Below are 22,680 nucleotides of genomic sequence, written 5' to 3'. Positions count from 1 at the left end.
CAATGATTCGGGACAAGACGTTACAACCATAATTGGATAAAATATTGAAGTGTTTCGATATGGAGAACTCTAAGAAAGGGGATTAGCTCGTACATCATATTGTTAAATTGATCAAGACTCATAAATAGATGCTATGAGTCGAGTCTCATACGCTTCAACTATTGGATCGATTATATATGTTATGACTTGTACTCGTCATGATGTATATTATACCTTGAGCATGGTTAGTCGACATCAGGATAATCTTGGGGGAGCTCATTGGACAACAATAAAGAATATTCTAAAGTATTTGCGGAGAACCAAAGAAATGTTCTTAGTTTTTGGTGGCAAATATGAGTTAAGAGTGAGTGGTTATAGTGATGCCAACTTTCAAACGGATCGAGATAACTTTTTTTCACAATCCAGTTGGATATTCCTACTAAATGGTGGAGCGGTGACGTGGAAAAGTTCCAAGCAGAAGATGGTGGCTAATTCTACTTGTGAGTCAGATTGCATTGCATCTAGTGAGGCAGTAGAGGAAGGGACTTGGTTAAAGAACTTCATTGGTGATCTCATAGTTATTCCATCAATCCAAGAACCCATGGAGATTTTTTGCGACTGTAACATCCGTCCCTCGAGGTATTATTCAAATTATGTAAATTAATATTAGTTTTGGACTAGCACTTGGACAATGGACCTTTGGAGTGGACCTTAGCAAAATAAGCCAAGAAGTTGGGCTGCTCATAAGCCATACGTTGGGCGTAACCTGGCGTACGCGGGGCGTAGTGGCCTATTAGATTCGAGGGACTCGGGAGCGTATGCCCAACGTACGAGGGCAGATGTCAAACCCTATTTTTTATGGTTTAAGACATACAAATACCCCCATTATAGCCTCCCCTTTGGCCTCCTCACCAGTCCTTCATCCTCAGAAAATCCTAATTCGCCTTATACTCAATTATTGTGTGTGTTTGACCTTTTTGAGCTCATTTTGGTGAAGAAAGGCTTGGAAGAAGTAAAGAGAAGTTGGAAGAGAAGCACTTGAGTATCTTGATGTAACGCCTGTGTTTCTGGGCTTGTCATTAATGTTGATATAATAGTCTATGTTAACCTTTGTAACCCGTTTTGAAATAATAGAACTGTATTATTTGAGTATTATGTGTTTTGTGCTTAATTGCTTAATTATTATAATTTAAATGAATTAAGAATAAAATAAGCATCAAATTTGAAGTGTGAGATAAGCCCGATATCTTTGCATAAAGATGTAGTGGTTGAAACAAGGATTCCGAAGATATAAAGAATGCCGAAATCCGAGTTATAACGAAGAAGTTATGAGCTGTCGAAGTTTCGCGACAGAACCGACAACGCTGACTGATGTAAAAAGTGAAATTTACGTTAGAGCATAATTTAGCCTTAGTGATCTAAACGAAATTCTTAGAGTTCGTTAAACCGAAAGCGTGCATAAAAAAAACGCCCAAATCTGACTTCGTATGAGGAAGTTATGATTTTTCGAAGTTTCGACTTAGCAGTATGCAGCCCGAATACTCGATTTGAGATCGAGCGGTTTTTAGCCGAAACAATCTAAACGAGAATTGAGGATCTCGTTAATTGTAGTGAAACGATGAAAAGATAGACGAAAACGGACGTCGGATGAAGAAGTTATGATTTTATAACGGAGTTTTCCTGTCCCGGCCTACTAAAAATAAATAATAAAAATAAATTCAAAATTAGCCGACGGAGTCTAAACGAAATTTGTAGAGAGTAGTCTCACATACGCGTGGATATAAAGAACGTCGAAAACGGAGTTTGTATGAGGAAGATATGAATTTTTGAAATTTATTAAAGACAAAACTTCAAAAATGGTCCCTGTGGTTTTCAAAAATATCAAGTTTAGTCCCTAAGTTCAAAAAACCTCACAGATGGTCCCTGTGGTTTCACAACTTTTAACAAATGGTCCTTTTCGCTAACTCCGTTAACTTTTGACCGTTAGGTGAAGGGTATTTCAGTCAATTCACAACCACAGGGACCATTTATGAAGTTTTGCCTTAATTTAAAAAAAAAATAATAATAAATAAATATAATTATTTAATATTAAAGGGTCTCTCTCTCTCTCTCTCTCTCTCTCTCTCCCTCTCTCTCTCTCTCGGATTAACCTGTTGAAAATTTTATAAACCTCGATCCCCAAATTCGCAATTTACAACTCTCTTAGATTAACAAATCTCAAACCTAAACTCCCTTCATCTCTTATCTTCAAATCGCAATCGCAGACACCAAAACCACTTACCCTAAAACCCAACTGAAGAAACCAAATAACATCCCTCTTCACCGGAATCATGGAAGAAATGGGAAAAGTCAGGGAACTAGGTTTCTGTAAGGTCAAACCTTGAAATATGATAATGTTTAAAACAGACTCAGCATCAGCGCATATCTCAGTATCAGCATCAGCGTGTCAGCGCTCAGTTTGTAATAGTTTAGTTTATTTAGTGAATTGTAACAAATCTTGTATTTATCTTGTTTCCATAGTTAGCCTAATTAGTTAGCTGGCGTATCCCTGATTTGTAGGGATTGTCTAGAATAGCAGTATATAATCTTCTGTATAGGTTTGTGAATGGCTACGCCTTTCACAAACCCTAATCGCTGCTTTGTGCACACGATAATCTCTTTGTGAGATTATCTTTCTTAGTGAAAGCTTTTCTTCGTGAATTCCTCTTATTCTTATTTTCTGCTATTGTTTAATAAATTGATTGATCTAAAGGCCTCTTCAATTGGTATCAGAGCAGGTTTCTCTTATCAAACAAATGGCTTCATCTTCTTCTTCGTCGAACTCATCAAATCATCCTTCCGCTAAAATTGCTCCTTTTGATGAAACAAACTTTGCTATGTGGAAAATAAAGGCTCTATATGCTTTAGAGTCAGTAGTTGAAGACATGTTGGACATTGTCGAAAAGGGTCCATATGTCCCAATGTATCAGCCTCTGAAAAACAACGTTCCTGATGGTGCCATGAAGAAAACACCTAGAGAAAACTGGACGGCAGATGACAAAAGAAAAAATGGTTTAGATTTTCGTGCTCGTGCCGCAATCAGCTACGCTCTGCCATACAATATTTTTGGGCTAGTTCAAAATTGCATCTCAGCAAAAGAGATGATGGATACTCTGACTGTATCTTTTGAAGGCACTGAAGAAGTCAAGGCTACTCAAATAAATGATCTTAACCGAAGGTATGAACATTTTTTTGCTAAGAAAGGTGAAACCTTGACTCAAACCTTTAACAGATTCAATACTCTTGTTAATGATCTTCGGAGACTAGATCAGTTGAAGCATAGAACTGTTCTAGTGCAGAAGTTTTTGGATTCTCTGGGTGCAGGTTGGGAGAACCATGTTGATGTGCTGAAAAATAGTGAGAAGATCAATTCTATGGACTTACAAAGTCTCTATGGAAATCTTCGATACTATGAAGAATCTAAGCTTCAAAGAAAGGAACTGATGAAAGATTCTCAGCGTGAATCATCTGTAGCTTTGTTCTCAAACAAAAAGCTAGTGTCAGATTCAGACACTGAAAGTAATTCAGATAATGATTCCTCTAAATCTGACACTGATGATCTTGAAAAAGTTGTGGCTAGTGCAACTTTGATTGTTAAGACTTTTGAGAAATCAGGTCGAAACTTCTCAAAGTTCCAGAAGAAGATGGGTGGAAAGTTTTCAAAAAGATCAGAAGCTGATAAAAAGCATGGTACTGATAAGAAAGAGAAGGCTCAGTGCTTTAACTGTGGGAGCACTGATCATTTTGCAAAGGAGTGTAAACAAAAGAAACAAGGCTCAGATGAATACTGGAAGCAGAAGTACAACAAGCTGATTGAGAAGCTGAAAGCAGAGAACTTGAAACACAAAGTTCTTGTTGCTGAAGAAGAAAAATGGAAGACTGATGAGGAGTCATCAGATGATGAAGTCAAGTGTCTAATGGTAAAGATAGAAGACCCGGATGTTTCTGAAAAAGGCAAAAGTACATTTGATGCTGATATGTCTGATGCTGTTGAAAATTCCAGGAAGCACAACACTGACTCTTCTTCAATGTACCAGGTTAAAAACTTTGTTTCCTATTCAATGAATGAAAAAATCAAAATGTTTGAGTATTTGGGCGTCATTAATTCTAAGAAGAATCAAACAATAAGAGATTTGCAAAATCAAATTGATCTTCTTGAAACTGATATATCCATGAAAAGTAACATTATTGAGTCCACTCAGGAAAATCTTAGAATCACTAGTTTGTCAAATTCTTCTTTGTCTGATGAAATTGACAATGTTAAAAATCTTTTGATCAAAGAACAAATTGTGCTTCATACTTGGGCAAAATCTCATAAGAATGCAAATTATATTATTTCGGCTCAAATTCCACATTCATGTGAGAAAATTCTTAGGGGTAATTTTGCAGAAGGTGAAAAGGTTTTTAAATCACAAGAAAAGGAATCTGAGTTTTATTCCATGAATGAGATGAAAAACAATTTCAAAAATAAGTTTGTCAGTAACTCTTTTATTAATCAGAGTTTAATTGATGAATATTGTATTACTAATTCTGATGGTATTACTGAGTGTAATGTTGAAATTATCGGAATTGATCCAACCTCTTACCCTGCACATCTTGTAAGACCAACTCCACTCATTGAGAATATTATTGCCTTTCCTATCTCAAATGGAGTGTTTCATGCTGTTCATGAACAACTTAAGCATTTTCCTGATTGCAATTCATCTGTGAATGAGTCCAAATCAGACACTGATAGCTCATCATCTAACACTGATCAAATTCTTTCTGACACTGAATTCAATTGTGACTCAATGATAAACAAAAGGATTCAAAGCTCTCTTGGTGAATCTTACATGTCAAAATGTGTTAAATCCAAAAATTTGCTCACCAAGAAGAACTTTGGTACTAGAGTTTGTTACAGATGTGGTGATACCTCTCACAAGATCAGTGAATGTTCATTTGATAAATCATCCTTAAGAGCTGATAATATTAAAGTTAGAAATAAAAAATGGACTCTTAAGTCAAATTCTTTAAACTGTCTTCCTAAGGAGTGCTATAATCTATTATCAAATAACTTTGTGAATGACCCATCCTCGAATGGGTCAGTGTGTTCTAACTAGTTTCTCAGCACTGCAGGGTCAGGAGCATCTTTGGTACTTAGATAGTGGTTGCTCAAGGCATATGACAGGATCAAAGTCTCTCCTGGAAGATTATGTCAAGAAAACTGGTCCTGCAGTTACTTATGGAGACAATGGAAAGGGGTTCACTAAAGGATATGGAAATATCAAATGCAATAACGTGGTTTTTCAAAATGTTTCATATGTAAAGGGTCTCAAACACAACCTTATCTCCATCAGTCAATTATGTGATGCTGACTATGAAGTTCACTTTACAAAGAAGGAAGGTAGAGTTGTCAACACTGACAAGAACATCGTACTTTCAGCAAGTAGAAAGGATGATATATATGTTCTTGATATGTTCTCATATGACAAGGCACTGATGCAATGCTTCTTTACTAAGTCTCAGACCAATCTTAGCTGGATTTGGCACAAAAGGTTTTCTCATCTGAACTTCAAGAACCTATCCAAAATATCCAATCAAGATCTAGTTAGAGGGCTCCCAAAATTCAGCGTTGTGAAAGACAAGATGTGCTCAGCTTGTGAACAAGGAAAACAAACCAAGTCCTCTTTCAAACCCAAGTCATGTTCCAGTATATCAGTCCCTCTTCATTTACTCCACATGGACTTGTTTGGACCTATTCCTGTCTGTTCTCTAGGTGGAAATAAGTATACTCTAGTGGTTGTGGATGAGTTCACTCGATTTACATGGGTGGTTTTCCTGAAGAAGAAAAGTCATGCTGCACAGGAAATTATTTCACTGATTCGTAAAAATGAGACACTGACAGGTCTCAAAGTTAAGCGGCTAAGAAGTGATCATGGTACTGAGTTCCGAAATTCAACTCTTGAAGATTTTTGTGATCATAAAGGAATTGGGCAAAACTTCTCAGCTCCTCGCACTCCTCAACAAAATGGAGTTGCTGAACGAAGAAATAAAACACTGATTGAGGCAGGAAGGACCTTGATGATCCATGTTGGTCTTCCTATGTCATTTTGGGCTGAAGCTGTCAATACAGCGTGCTTTACTCAGAATCGATCTCTAATTCACAGGATTCATAAGAAGACACCATATGAAATGCTGAAAGATCGAAAGCCAGATGTATCTTTTTTTTCACGTGTTCGGATGTATTTGTTATATTCTAAATCAGCGTGACCCAAGATCCAAGTTTGAACCTAAGGCTGATAAAGGTATTTTTGTTGGGTACTCATCTATTTCAAAGGCTTTTCGTGTTTTTCATGTGAACAGGCAATGCATTGAAGAATCCATTCATGTGAAGTTTGATGAGGAATCATACACTGATGAAAAATTCACTCATTCCTCATCTATTTTTCAAAAGCTTCTCTCCTGTCCATTTGACGAAGTTCCTCTTGCTGGAGATGAAGCTGATTCTTCTGATTCTATCGTTCCAGTTCCATGTTCCTTGAATCAAGATACTGCAGCCAGATCAGCAGATAATTCATTAGGTGCTGATGAAATCCTTGAAGCTGAAGACTCTCCTGCAACTGATAACTTGTCAGTGTCAAACTCTTCGGAATCAGCATCAGTTTCTGAACATCGATATCATCCAGTTGATCAAATTATTGGGAATATTCATGATGGTGTCCAATCCAAATCTCGTGTATCTAATAACTTTTGCATGTATGTTAATTTTGTTTCAATGATCTTACCTGACAAGATTCACACAGCTCTTCAAGATGCTGATTGGATCAAGGCCATGCAAGAAGAACTGAATGAGTTTGAAAGGCACAAAGTTTGGACTCTTGTCCCAAGACCATCAGGAAAGACTATCACCGGAACTCGCTGGGTCTATCGCAACAAGGTTGATAAAGATGGAATCATTACTCGCAACAAGGCAAGGCTTGTCGCTCAAGGGTTTACTCAAATTGAATCCATCGACTACGGCGAAACCTTTGCTCCAGTTGCTCGCATTGAAGCAATCAGACTGTTTCTCGCATACGCATCCTACATGAATTTCATTGTCTATCAAATGGATGTGAAAACAGCCTTTCTTCATGGTGTGTTAGAAGAAGAAGTTTTCCTCAATCAGCCCCCAGGCTTTGTTGACAAAGATCACCCTGATTATGTGTACCGATTAGACAAAGTTGTTTATGGACTGAAGCAAGCACCCAAGGCTTGGTATGAGACGCTGACATCGTATCTTCTTGAAAATGGATACAGACGAGGAGCAATCAACAATACTCTCTTCATCAAAAACAAAGGCTCAGATATGGTTCTTGTTCAAATTTATGTCGATGACATCATTTTTGGCTCTCCAAATGAGAAGCTGAGCAAGGAATTTGCAGAGATCATGTCTCAAAGGTTCGAAATGAGCATGATGGGGAAGATGACCTTCTTCTTAGGTCTTGAAGTTCAGCAACAAAAGTCAGGTATTTCTATTTGCCAAAGTAAATATATTCTGACTTGCTTGTTAAGTATTCTCTCAGTGACTGCAAACCAGCCTCCACTCCAGTGTCCAAGACTGACAAGATACACGCTGATCCAACTGGAACTGATGTAAATCACTCTCTGTATCGAGGAATGATTGGATCTCTTTTATATCTCACGGCAAGTCGTCCTGATATCATGTTTGGAACCATTCTCTGTGCTCGATTCCAAGCTAATCCCAAGGAATCCCATCTCATGGCCGTCAAACGTATCTTTCGATACTTGAAAGGGACTCAAAACCTAGCACTGTGGTATCCTCGCGACTCAGCATTTGAACTTTTTGGATACACTGACTCAGACTATGCAGGATGCAATTTAGACAAAAAGAGTACATTTGGTGGATGTCACTTCCTTGGAAATCGTCTCATCAGCTGGTCTAGCAAGAAGCAAACATCAGTAGCCATCTCAACTGCTGAAGCTGAGTATGTTGCAGCTGGGAGATGTTGTGCTCAGCTCTTATGGATTCAAAATCAGCTTCTCGACTATGGGATCAAGTTCTCAAAGACTCCCATATATTGTGATAACACCAGTGCCATTAAAATCACACAAAACCCTGTTCAGCACTCAAAGACGAAGCATATCGAAATCAGGCATCATTTCATCAGAGATAATGTTGAAAAGGGAAAGGTTGTTCTTGAACATGTCAAGACTTCGGAGCAACTTGCTGATATCTTCACTAAGGCACTGGATTCTCAAACAACTGCTTACATTATTGGAGAACTTGGAATGATTACCTTGTAATTAATTTTGTTGTTTAATTATGCTAATGTTTGGTATTGTCTTATAAGCTGATGTACATTGTGCTGATGATGACATGCTGATGATTTTTGCATACTGAGTACTTGGTTTGATCTCCCATCTTTCTCTCTTCTTCAAGTCTTCTAAACTAAAGTTGAATGATTCACTGTACTAAACCATACACTGATAACAACTTGAAACTCTTTGCCGATGGTTAGATCAAAGCACCAAGATCTATCACATGCAACTATCCCCTCTTACCAATCTTACACTGATTCTGTGATTCAGTGTGACAAAACACACGCTGATGAGAGTTTAAAAATCTTTGCCGATGGATAGATCAAAACACCAAGATCTATCACACGCAACTATCCCTTCTTACCAACCTTACACTGATTCTGTGATTCGGTGTGACAAAACACACGCTGATGAGAGTTTAAAAATCTTTGCCGATGGTTAGACCAAAACACCAAGGTTTATCACACGCAACAATCCTTTCTTTACCTTCTTCTCATTCAGTGTCTAATGATTCAGTAAGATAAACCACTCACTGATAAAGTCACAACACTCTGTGCCGATGGTTAGATAATGCAACTAGTATCTATCACACGCACCAATCTCCTTGCTAGCCTCAATTGAGCAAGTTGTACCTTGAATTGACGGAGATATACTTTCAGCATGTAATTTTTGTGACACTGATCTCAGCGCTTCTGCAAACACTGATTGACGTTTCATCTTCAGTCAACGACTCTTTTACCCAACGGCTACTTTTTAATGGCTACTTTTTATCTGACAGGTTGTTACGATACGCCGTTTTTCTTTTAAAGAAGATAATCATTACCTTTTTGAAAGGCCCGTTTAATTCCATATTTAAACCTCTTCTCTCCCTATTTCAAACTTTCCTTCCACAATCTAACCTTCTTTCACCTATACTCAAAACCCTAAAACCCTAAAAACTCTCTAATGGCTGCCTCTTTGTTCACCTTCTCTTCTACTTCACGAAGGGTAATCCCTGCCCCAAACTCTCCTCCTCTCCCAATATACATCAAAGCCACCAACGTTGTGTTCAACCCTGATATTCCCGAGGTTCATCGAGGTCTTGGACTTGATGATTTTGCTAATATTTAGCCTCTTGCCGCCTTCGATACGCAATCAGTGACATTGCATCAGAGTTCTTTCCTGAACAAGTTTGTGAGTTCTACTACACTGCAACTATCAATGACGACAACAATGCCATTACCGGGACAATTGGCCGTGGAAGACATTCTGTCTTTATCACCGCAGAACTTCTCAGTGCTGCACTAAGGTTACCTATTTTTGAACCCTTTTCTGAACCTCCTTCTATTGAACGATGTCGACGATTATTTGATCAACTGGGATATGATCACTCAAAGGCTGGTGCTCGATCAGCTCTTATTTTGCGCCAATGTATGACCCCAGGATGGAATTTCTTCACCGGTGCTCTGTGCAAGTGTGTGGGTCACAAGTCTCGAAGTGGTGATCAATTGAGTAACTATGAGCAACAAGTCGTCTGCTCACTTCTTCTCAACAAAAGACATGATTATGGGGCCCTATTCTTTGATCAACTTGTTCAGCTTCTTCGTGCAAATGTACGCGCTGATCATGTTCCGTTTCCACGCTGGATTGCTCTTGTGTTCGACAAATTTTTCGCTGCAGACTACTTTTCGCATTCTGGGAATCCCATCCAATGCCCTCGCATGTCTGTTCGCATGTATCAAGATGATCCCCTGGATACTGACATCGGAATCTCTGATAGGATGAGAGAATGGATTGCAAATCCATACACTGTTCCTTCTCTCACCGCTGACACTGATGAAGGAAGCGCTGATGGTAACCAAGTAGATGATGCCAGTCAAGAGGATGAACCACATGATGGTGGTCATTTCTCTCCTCAACTGTCTCATCATATCGTCTCAGTTGCTGATGTTCCCTCAGCTCAAAAGGATTCACTGAGTCAGGGGGAGCAACAATTTCAGGAGGAGAAACCATCCCAGGGGGAGCATCCATCTCAGGGGGAGTATCCACCCCAAGGGGACCAATATTCTCCGGTAATGCCTCCTAGCTCTCCAGCAGCTCTAGCTACTTCAGTTGTTCAAATTCCGCCCTCGGCATTTACTGAACTTCTGACACTGACTCGGGACATGAATCAGCGTCTTCTACGCATTGAGGCTGATGTTCATCAGCTAAAGGAAGTTCTCCTGCATACTCCTCCCTCTAGTCCCCAATCTGATGATGCTCAAAAAGGGGGAGATACTGATGATGATGCTGATGCTGATGATAATGCTGATAATGAACCGAATGACAGAGACACCGAACCTGTTGACAACACCATTGTTCAGCCTGAGTCACCAAAGCCAACTGACTCTGTGGGGCATAATAGTCCAGCAGCTACTGAAAAGCTGATTGAAGATAGTGAGCATGATGAAGAGCATGATGAACCAGATGATGATTGTTAAATACTGGATATGAACTTCATTAATCCTCTTATTCCAGTTCAAGAAGAAAGTTCTGATGATCTTGATAATGAATCTCGAAGTCCAGACATGAAATCAGTCGATCCTATTGCTGATCCCATTATTCCGGTCCAAGGAGAAGATTCGGACGTTGCCAGTGAAGACTCTCATCCGCTATCTCGAAAGCGTAAGGTAGCAGATACTGACTTGGCTCATTCTCAAACTGATACTTCTCTGCCTGGCAAGAAACCCAGGTCCATAGTCAGTATATCAAATCTTGCGGCTGAATGGAACATGTCTCCTGATCAAGTTAAGCAAATTCTTGATGAAACTAATCAAGCTCAGCTTCTAAAGAACATTGCTCAAGCTGATGAATCTCTTATTCAGCACAAACTTCAGGCCAAAGGATCTTTTGAAGCTCAGATGCAGAAATTCCTGGAGTTCCAGTCCAAATCTCAATCTTCTCAACCTTCTCCTAGCAATAGTAAGCCTAAGACTGACAGTGTTCTTGACCAGATCGATCGAAAGAGGTTTGAAGATGTTCTTAATCGACGAATGTGTGGTGATAAGATCATCAAAGTCAAAGCTTCTAAACCACGAAATGAGAAAATCCTTACGCTGCTGATCACTCGTCAAGGTCCTCAGCATTCATACACTGAAGTTGTCAAGAGGGATGAGCTGATCAGGTATGGATATTCTGAATGGATGGAACTACTTGAACTAGCATCCAAGCAAACCTCAGCTCACTCTTCGGAACTGACTTGTGCTCTTCATTTGCTGATCAAGAAAGTTCAGCGTTTGGATCTTGTTCCCAAAGAACGACCTCAGCATCAAGGCCAAAGGTTATCTGCCCCTAGAACTCGAAGAACCAAGTTTCAAGTTGATGGTGAAGATGTATTGGTTCTGGACTTTGGTGCTGGTGGAATAAACAATTCTCTTCCTATCAGTGTTGATCCGGTTCAGCATAAGTTTATCTCAGCTCCTAAACACGGGATGTTTTATCTTGATAAAAACAGAAAGATGTGTTTTCAGCAAACTGCTGAGATCCCAAAGGCTCCAACCACTCATCTTGTTGGCTTAAGGCAAATGTGCATGAGTCATCAAGATCTCTCCGGAGAATTTCACATTCTTAATGCCATGGAGCTGCTGAACAGAAGACAGGAGTTGCTGGATAGTCCTTACTGGCCAGTAAAAATAGAAGTTGAAGCTGAGTATGAAGAGTTCCTGTCCAGAGGTGTTTTAGATTAGTTTGTTTTGAACATCATCATATTGGGGGAAATTGTAAGGTCAAACCTTGAAATATGATAATGTTTAAAACAGACTCAGCATTAGCGCATATCTCAGTATCAGCATCAGCGTGTCAGCGCTCAGTTTGTAATAGTTCAGTTTATTCAGTGAATTGTAACAAATCTTGTATTTATCTTGTTTCCATAGTTAGCCTAATTAGTTAGCTGGCGTATCCCTGATTTGTAGGGATTGTCTAGAATAGCAGTATATAATCTTCTGTATAGGTTTGTGAATGGCTACGCCTTTCACAAACCCTAATCGTTGCTTTGTGCACACGATAATCTCTTTGTGAGATTATCTTTCTTAGTGAAAGCTTTTCTTCGTGAATTCCTCTTATTCTTATTTTCTGCTATTGTTTGATAAATTGATTGATCTAAAGGCCTCTTCAGTTTCGACGAATCCGGCGAATCATTCGACATGGTAATCCGTTCGCCGATCGTCCTCGAAGATGTCAACCTCGGCGACAACATAGCGGTAAATGGAACTTCTTTAACAGTTACAGAATTCAACTCCGAGCGATTGGAATTCAAAGTTGAGTTGGCTCCTGAAACATTTGTTAATCAAATTGGAAAAGGGTGCAGTTGCTAATTTGGAGAGAGCCGTGAAACCATCGACACAAATGGGTCGACATTTCGTGCAGGGGCATGTGGATGGAACAGGGGAGATTGTTTCAATGGAGGTGGAACGGGATTCATTATGGATTAAGGTGAAGACGTCGCCGGAGAGTTCAAATTTTATAGTGGCGAAGGGGTTCATTACGGTGGATGGAACTAGTTTGATGGTGGTGGATGTGTTTGATGAAGAGGAGTGTTTCAATTTCCTGTTGGTGGAGTATACACAGCAGAAAGTTGTGATTCCACTGAAGCAAACGGGACAGAAGGTGAATCTTGAAGTGGATATATTGGGGAAATATGTAGAGAGGCTTCTTAACAGTGGATTTGTAGAGAGTATAAAATCAAGATGATCAGGTGCTCCATTGTTTTTCCAGGTTGTAGTTTGAATATGATATGCAATGTTGTTTTGTGTAACAAGTATGTGAGTTTCATTCAAATAGAATTATATTGTGTTTGTCGGACCTCTAAGTGTATGATAATTTAGGAGAGAGAGAGAGAGAGAGAGCCTTTAATATTAAATAATTATATTTATTTTTCTTTTTTTAAAAAAATTAAGGCAAAACTTCATAAATGGTCCATGTGGTTGTGAAATGACTGAAATACCCTTCACCTAACGGTCAAAAGTTAACGGAGTTAGCGAAAAGGACCATTTGTTAAAAGTTTTGAAACCACAGGGACCATCTGTGAGGTTTTTTGAACTTAGGGACTAAACTTGATATTTTTTAAAACCACAGGGACCATTTTTGAAGTTTTGTCTTTATTAAATATTTTCGATATTTAATTTATATATAAATTATCCGATATTATCCAAGGGGGGGAGTCAGCGAGCTGATCCTCATTACACCCAGCGTAATTCGAAGTTCCAGCCCCTATAAAAGGATGTCGAGGGCAGCCGAGTTCTTTGCTCATTTCTTCCCTTTCTCTCGCGTTTTTTCATCGTTTTTCGTGTAAGAATTATCCCGAAGCCCCGGTATCATTCCCGAGCCTCGAAGCAAGTCCCGAAGCCCCGAAGATCCCGAGAAGTGCAATTCCCGAGCCGAAGCTCTGCCGGCGAGGAGTCTGGTTTTTGTGAAGATCTTCCAGATCTGCCGAAGAATACTACTTCTATAAGCCGTAGTGTTGTCCGATCATCTTCTGATCAAGTGAGTGTGTCACATAAATACGAAGTATTTACTATAATACGTGTTATGTGTTTATATATATATATATATATATATATATATATATATATATATATATATATATATATATATATATATATATATATATATTGGTGTTGATTTGAAGGGGGTACATAATCTCTTTCAAATGCACAATTTTATACAAGTATCGATTTAACGTACTAAGTATATGTGTTATGTGAGTGTATCGATGTTATCTTCTAATCTCATAGATATGATTTATTCTCTATGAAATATGTGTTATGTTTATGTGCCTCATCTTTTATCTGGAATGTGTTTTGAATGAACATACTATAAATGTTTTAAACTATGTATAAAAATGTGTATTTTATCTACTAACATGTTGGTTAGAACATGGGTAGATAGTTGTCTTGTGATAAAAAGATGAGAGGCCTCGATGTTTTTGATTTAGTCATCTAGCGGAGTTTAGATGATGACCACAAACTTTTCTAAACAGTCCTGTGGAACGCTAGCAGGTTCGCCACCTGTAGGTGTTAATGAACTCGGGTGTTCATTCGATGTACTCCATCCCCCCCATGGTTGCCTTATTTGACTTATATTGCTGAGGAACCCCCGAAGCATGTGTTGTCGTCCCGGTAAAATATTCTTAGACTACGTCCCTTATGTTAGTTGTCTTAGGGACGTAAAGTGAGAATAACGGGAATGGGTAATTGGGTTATTGTTGGTTGGTGGAATTAAATATAATTATTTATTGTGGGTTGAAAACCCTATATGCTCACCAGGCTCTCAAGCCTGACCCACTCAGTTTTATTTGTATTACAGGAAGTGACGGAAGGGCATAAGATGGATGAATTATCAATTTGTTTTGTTTACAAGTCTGTATATGTATATATTTGTTGAACGACTTGTAATGTTATCGTTTATGCTTTATGGTCTGTATCGGAACATGACATCCCGAGTTTTGATTATATAATGAAAATACATTTCTTTATGAAATGCTTTGGTAAATATTATTTTATCATACTTTTTTTTTGGGAACAAATTTCACAACTCTTTCAAATCAAAAGGATTTACTTTGAAATTATTTTAAAAGCATAAATGAAAATCGGTCTTTTCTGGCCGAGATTTTGGGGATGTCACACTTGAGGTCAAGGATCTGGAACTAGTTCATCTTTTGACACCCAAAGGAGGTATAAAGCTCCTATCTTTCCTATTAGAAGCTTAGATCTAGGGTTTTGAAACTTTGGACCTTTTTAGGTCCAAAGTATGGATCTTGTTCATGCAACTTCGCTTTTGAGCTTAGGGTTGCCACCCTTGAAGCTCAAAGTGTTCCTTTAGCAGTAATGTTTCAAGCTTTGAGGCCTTTATGTAGCCATGCATGAGATCTAGCCATTTCCAAGGAAGTTTATTGTTATTTTTAGAGTTGGGTTCATTTGGTGGGTTGCAAGCCACCAAGTGATTGACTTTATGGGTTAGGACGAAGTATTGGACTCAGATATGTAGTTTGGACGTAGTGTCTTAAGGGATTAAGCAGTTTTGGAGAAAATGGCTTAACAGGAGAGTACGTTGGGCGTACACGCCAGTACGCATAGCGTACAAGCCATTCAAGCAGTACGCACAACGTACATAAGGGTACACTCATCGTACGCTCAGACAATGGGCTTTATGTTATTGGGCCTCGGTTAGGGCCAAGTTTTGGACATAGCAGTAGTTGGGCCGTGATGGGACTTTAGGAGTCATTCAAGGACCCAAGGACTAGTTGGGCTTGAGAGGAAAGCCCATTTGAGGAGTTGGGCCCAATTTAGAAAATTGGGCCATTTGGGGACTTTAATGGGCTTTAATGAGTTTGAAAGGACTAGAAAGGATTGGGCCTAGGTCATGGCCCAAATTAGATCAAAAGGGTTAAAATAGTCATTTTACCCTTAGAAGGATTCTCAGTTTTTGACTAAGTGCTTATTTGTTCATAATAGTAGGGGAGTAGTTGGAGCAACGAATAGAGTTACCTTGCACGAGTTTTCAGCAGCCAGATTGAGAGGTGAGTTTTCCTCCAGTAGGAACGGGTCTAAGGCACCAATGTCGGCCCGTTTATGTAGTTACAGTATGTCGGACTTTGGTCCGATGCCAGCGTTAGCCCGATGCAGATTACATGTTTCTGGACTTTGGTATGATGTCGGGGCGGTCCCGATAAGAAGTTATGTATGCTTGATGTCTTTGTGATTCATGCATATTATATGTTATGTGTTATGTGTTCCGGGCTTCAGTCCGATGTCGGGGCAAGCCCAATGTATGCCAGTTTATATGTTATATGTTATATGTTATATGATTCCGACTTCGGTCCGATGTCGGGGCAAGCCTGATGCAGGTTATGTGATTATGTTATGTGTTTATGATATATGTTATGATGTGTATGTGCCGGGGTAAGCTCGATGTCGGGGTGAGCCCGATTCCAGACATAGTCTGATGCCGGGGTGAGCCCGATGTCGGGTTCGTCCTGATGCAGTTGGGAGTAGTCCTAGAGTTATGCTATTTGTTATATTTTATGTGTATGGTATGTGGTATTTTGGGGGAGCTCCCTAAGCTTCGTGCTTACAGTTTTCAGTTTTGGTTTCAGGTACTTCAGCTAGCAAAGGGAAGGGCTCGAGTTGATAGCATGGCACACACCACAATCTTTTTGGCCTGGGAGATTACTCTGATAATTGTTTTAAGATTTGGCGTCTTTGAAAGATGATACTATATTTTGAGATACATATTTTATGATTTTCTATTATGATGATGATTTTTATGGTTATAATAATGATTCAAAAACGAAATTTTTGGACTGTATTTTTGGGATGTTTCGGCATCGATGACTATGGGAGGTCAAGGCATATTCTATGAAAATATCATTACGTTTGACATAGAGTTAAAGATGGCGACCTCTTGGTGAATCGAGTATCATCAATGAATAATCATGTTGATCCTTTTACAAAGGGGTTATGCAAGCACAAGCACTTCAAGCATACTAAGAGCATTGGATTAAAAGATGATGCTAGTTTTAGTAGTTAGTTGATAGTTTGAAACCATGTAACAAAATAAATTGTAACTGTTTGTGGTGATTAAATAATAGAAATTTATTTATGAGTTTGTGTACTACTATCTTCATTTATTTGTTGTTGTGTTTTGTTTTGCATGTTTATTTCCCGAGTATTAAATTATTCAAAACGCCATATTCGGTCATACTTTTGGGAGTAAAGTACTGATTAAAGACTGTCATGGAGTATTAGTAGATTATTTGTTATAGTGATTGGATATGGTATAGAGATTGTTGCTATACTCACGAGTATTTAAACATGGGTTTAAGATTTGGTTAAACATGCGCTTAGAGATTACTTTACTGATTCAATCATGAGTACTTCTAAGACGATAATATTTTCTATTCTTCAAGCAGAGATACATAAGTTATAGTTTACAACTCTATTGTGCATTGGTATTACATTAACTCATCTGTAACTAGATGTTATAAAATGTAGTTCCATGTATAGAATTATAAGTAAAGTTTATAATTATGTAATCAAATTTTATTTATTGCTTTTTCCTTTAAAAGGAAAGTGATATCTTTGGTCTCTTCGATGATTTGATGTTAACATTATAGTGATGGGCCTAACCCGATTTGTAGTCTAATAGGATCATCATAAATTAGAAATCTGGAAACAAAATATTGGACTATGAGATTGGTTTGTATCCATTTCTTGTGTTCATACGATATCTTTTAGAGTGATGCAATAGTTAATCACTTATCTTAGGGCCAATGTGTGATTTAATTCAGAGTTAGGCAATGGTTTTGGAAAGCACACTTTTCTGGTTATTCAAAGTCTATATTTGTAATTATAGTTGATGACTTATCCAAGTGGGTGACTGTTGGATTAAGTGTGTAAGATCATAACTAAATTGGTATAACTTTATGAAATAAAAGTAAAGTCTTTTTTGGGTTGCCCTTAATAAATAGAAATAGCTAGAAACGACTTTAGGAGAGTGAAGAAATGATTTGTTAATTTATTATATGATTAATAAATTAATTAGAAATAGTTTAGAATTAATCAGAATTAATTGGAAATTAATTAAAGTTATTTAAAGGTGCAAGAGTTGAATTGCAATTGTTTAATTGTTGATCAAGGGAGACAATTCTGGAACCTCCCTATAGTGGATGGTTTTAAGGGGTTCCGAAAAGGTTCTAGAAGCCTATATATAGCTGATAAGGATAACTACTTTAGATAGGTTAAATTCTATTATTTAATTATTCAAATTAGGGTTTATCCCGAAGACCGAACATTTATAAATAGGGACCATAACCCTAGCAAAATTCGATCCCTAAGCATACACAAGCAGAGATCGGATTTCATCTCTCCATCCTTTCTCCTATTTCATTCCTAGGGTTTCTAGTGTATTGGGTGTGAGCTATTAGATGCATTCATATTATTGGTGCTTGTTTTCCAAAGGATGATTTGAAGATTCAAGGTTGTTATTTTTTATTATAGCTTAAGGTATATGTTTCTAGTCTTGTTGATTTACAAAATTAGTATATTAGATCTTTAGTTTCATAGTATGCTACTATAATGAGAAATGTCATAGATCTCTAGGTTACATGTGCCTATAAATAGTTTTATGATTCCGCTGCGTAAATTTTTATTTTATAACCTAGAAAACCCATCAATAATAGTAACCATGTCAAATTATTATTATTTTTATTATTAGTAATTGTAATCTGACCCTCATTATTTCTTTGTTATCCTTGCCGTTACCGGTCTATAATAAATTGTTGTTGAATTAGATACACAGAAACCGTTAGATAATAAATACTCATAATAAATAGTATCTCAAGTCAAACACGTCATTTTTAAAAAATAATAATATAATTAGGAAAAATGGTAATCCTAAAATATAAAAAGGTAACCCACCTTGTTAACCATATCATTATGTTCATTGTTAGTGATTTTAATGTCATCAGGTCATTTTACGTTATTGAAATTTATACAAGTTTCAAAGGGAATCTGACCTATAATAAGATACAAGTCATGCGGTACTGTGTGTAAACTTGTTCCGAACATGTCGAATGGTAAGGATCAATGGGCAACATGCATTGCACAGTTAACGAACCCCGTTACCTAAGTAGATATTTTGACTGTAAGTATGGATGAGCGTGGTACTGTAAGTATGGATGAGCGTGGTACAAAACTAGTACTTACCCAATAATATCGAGTACCAAAATAGGTGAAAAACGATACTAAATACCAAACCAAACTACCTTTACTGGTAACCTGGTATTTATCGATTTTCGATATGTGCACCGAAGCCGATGGTACCAAATCCTAAATTTCTCAATTTCAGAGTATCGAGTACTCTCTGATATTAACATAAATAGTTTTGTTCCGTTACCAATACCGGTTTGGACCCAGAATTTCAGTAGTCTTGCTAACCCCTAATTGTAAGTACGGTAGAAAAACATGGACAGAAGTAGAAGACTAATATGAATGGATCCAATTTTACTAAAGAAAATGTCTAAGCCATTCTTGCGAACATCAAAAGTTTGGTCACCTTTTGAACTCCTAAACTTCATATATGGGCATTTATTGAATTTCTGAACTTGTGAAGTTGGGGAACCTTAACATATCAAAAGGTAGTGTTGGTGATTTTTATTGTCACATGAACTCTTAATGTAAATTGAATTTATACTAATGTCAAATGAGACTCAAATTATGATTTAATACTAGTTATACAAGTAACGAAATGGACTCAAACTATAATCTAATGCAAGTTAGGTGGTGCATAATTGACCCTTGTATAAGGTGAGTTTGATCCAAAACATGAAAAGTGACATGGTTAAGAGGCATCACCTTGAAACCTAAACAAAATTTTAGGTCAGAATTGAAGTGGATCATATCGGATTTGAATTTATTTTTATACTATTTAGATCAATGTTTTGAAAACTGAAATCAATTTGGATTCATTTGATAAGATCGTATCGAACCAATACTTTCAAACGAACACCCCTATCCTGGCTATGAGCAGTTTTTCAGACTGACATTTTTTTTCAAGAAAGTACTTCTTATCTGTCAAATCCGCTATGTTCATCAATCTTGACATCCGTACACAACTCATTAATCAAAAAGTATCCATAAATAATTATACTTTACATATTCTTAACAAATCCATAGATTATATAATAATAGAACCAACAATGTTTCATACCAAGTTTCTAATAAGCCAGGCTCATCCTGGAGGTTCCCTTTAATGAATTTACAATTGTTGATTTTAGATGACTAAGAATTGTTTTTAACTTACAAAAACCATTATATCGTTATCTTTTTTTTTTTGGGTATTGTTGTTATATATAATAATTATATACCTATTTTTAGTTCTTCTTAGACTTTGAGTTCCCATACACATTTCTAGTTCGAAGGATTTATCATTTTTGCATAAATTTAAAATGTTATTAGTCTGGATTTATCCTATACAAAGTTTGTGACACCCGAATTATTATACAAGGGCGATGAATTTACACAAAGTATAACAGTTTTAGCGGTACGATGAGTCGCCTCCCTCCATGAGATTGAGGGTTCAAATCAGTAGAACAATTCTATTTTAAAATACTTGTTTTCCTTAACAAAAGTTGTTAGTATTATGTAAAATTAACCCTAATTAAAACTATCAACTTTGGGTAAACCACATTAACAACCATAAAAGGACATAAACATAGAGAATTGATATATTTTCAATGATTTGGTTTTTTCTATATATTTTATCAAAAGGGAAATAAACTTTGATATAGATGGATCATGAGTGAAACAAAGCACTCAAAATTATATTCATGTATAATTAATCTTAATTTTGAAATATGTCATCTTTTCCATTTTTTGTGTATTGGATGACATTATCAAAATCTGACACATGATCACACTAACAATTACCAACAGAAGTAAGACTAGTGGATGCACCATAACGTCTTCAACCCACATCACAATAACAGTTATCATCATCAGTGACACCAATATTTGCAACGCAAACTTGTAAATACATAACAACATCAAAGGTGTCATCACAAGTAACAAAAGCATAATCTTCATCAAGTCCAGCTCTGGCTTGTGGATCGCTACCCTAACCATGTTTGCAAATTCAACCAAGTTTGACAATTGACCAAAGAAATTCTTTATATGATATTTAAATTGTTGAGCAACCAATCTCATGATTTTAGAACTATATGTTGCCTATATTAAAATGCAAATGGGTATTTATAGTTGAATATCTCAAATTTATTTGAAAAGTTTTCATTGTACATTATAATATTGCATTAAAAAACAAGAAATTAATTGAAAATATAATTTATAAAATATTATTTTCATTTATTACAACCGACACAATTGAATTCAAATTGCTTTTTGGGAGTAAATGCACAAAAATCCATGTATATCTCATTCTGAACAATATTATCATGGGAAAATAACTTGTAAGGGTAATGAAGTATTAGACTTGTACAGAAAATACCATTGAACTTTTTTTTTGTACACATATCACCAATCAACTATAGCTTTTGTACACATATTACCATTAAGCTTCACCTTTGTTCAAAAAATACATTATGTTACCAGTAATAGTAGGTCACCAGCCACGTAACATGTCACGTGGCTGCTGACGTGGATTTTATTGTATATTATGTACACATTATACCATTAAACTATTTTTTGGACACATTATACCATTAAACTTTTTTTTGTGTACATTTTACCAATAAACTTTTTGTACATATTTTACCATTAATCTTATATAATTTATTCAAAAAATATCATTTCAAAAAATACATATTTTTACATAAAATGGGTTTTCCATCACCTATTGTGACTCCATGATTTTGTAAGGTTTGGGGGAAACGGTTTGTTTTTTACAATGATACTAAGGACTTTCTTTTACAACTACATTGTGAATTTATGTTGGTCATACATCAATTGAAACCCACAAGGTTTGAACCTGAGACTTTTATCTGGAGCGGCGAAGAAATACGCAATTGTTCATTATTTTAGCTAATGTCTAATAAATAAACATATTCTTATAATTCATTTTCTTAGGAAACTACTTTTGAGACACACTTATAAACTGATGAAACATTTTGTACATGTTACCTTATTATAATCCCCCCCCCCCCCCCCTCTTCTTGATTATGGTTGATGATTAAAAAAGTGCATTGAAATTATGTCGTTTACCGATAGGAAAATGACTTATAATGATAAGTTTACTAAAATTTAGAAAATCAGTAAAATCCACATCAGGTGATGGGAAACCTACTTTTATGTAACAATATGTATTTTTTGAAATGATATTTTTTTCAATAAGTTATATAACATTAATCGTAAAATGTGTACAAAAAAAAGTTTAATGGTAAAATGTATACAAAAAAGTTTAATGGTATAATGTGTACAAAAAATAGTTTAATGGTATAATGTATACATAATAAACAGTAAAATCCACGTCAGCAGCCACGTGGCATGCTACGTGGCTAATGACCTATTATTACCGGTAATATAATGGTATTTTTTGAACAAATGTGAAGTTTAATGGTCATATATGTACAAAAGTTATAGTTGATTGGTGATGTGTGTACAAAAAAAAGTACAATTGTATTTTTTGTACAAGTCTAATACTTTGTTACCCTTACAAGTCATTTTCCCTATTATCATATAGAGAGAAATAGATTTTATAATAATATAATTTTCATGTTTGTTGAAATCCTATTAGTTATTGGTCAATTTTATTCACATATTTTTTAAAATAAAAGAGAGGGACAATTTTGTAAAGTGACAACTACATTTTGCAATATTTGACTAGATTAACAAGCCA

At 36.6% G+C, this 22,680-nt stretch overlaps 1 pseudogene; it reads left to right on the top strand.

Moving 5' to 3' along the window:
- Positions 1-460: 460 nt before the first annotated feature.
- LOC111883626 (riboflavin synthase-like) lies at positions 461-13,023 on the top strand (annotated as a pseudogene).
- The last annotated feature ends 9,657 nt before the right edge of the window (positions 13,024-22,680 follow it).

The sequence above is a fragment of the Lactuca sativa genome, chromosome 4 (assembly GCF_002870075.4).
Source record: "Lactuca sativa cultivar Salinas chromosome 4, Lsat_Salinas_v11, whole genome shotgun sequence".
NCBI classification, from domain to species: Eukaryota; Viridiplantae; Streptophyta; class Magnoliopsida; order Asterales; family Asteraceae; genus Lactuca; species Lactuca sativa.
The sequence above is the reverse complement of the archived record's forward strand: the minus strand, read 5'-3'. Positions and strand labels throughout refer to the sequence as shown.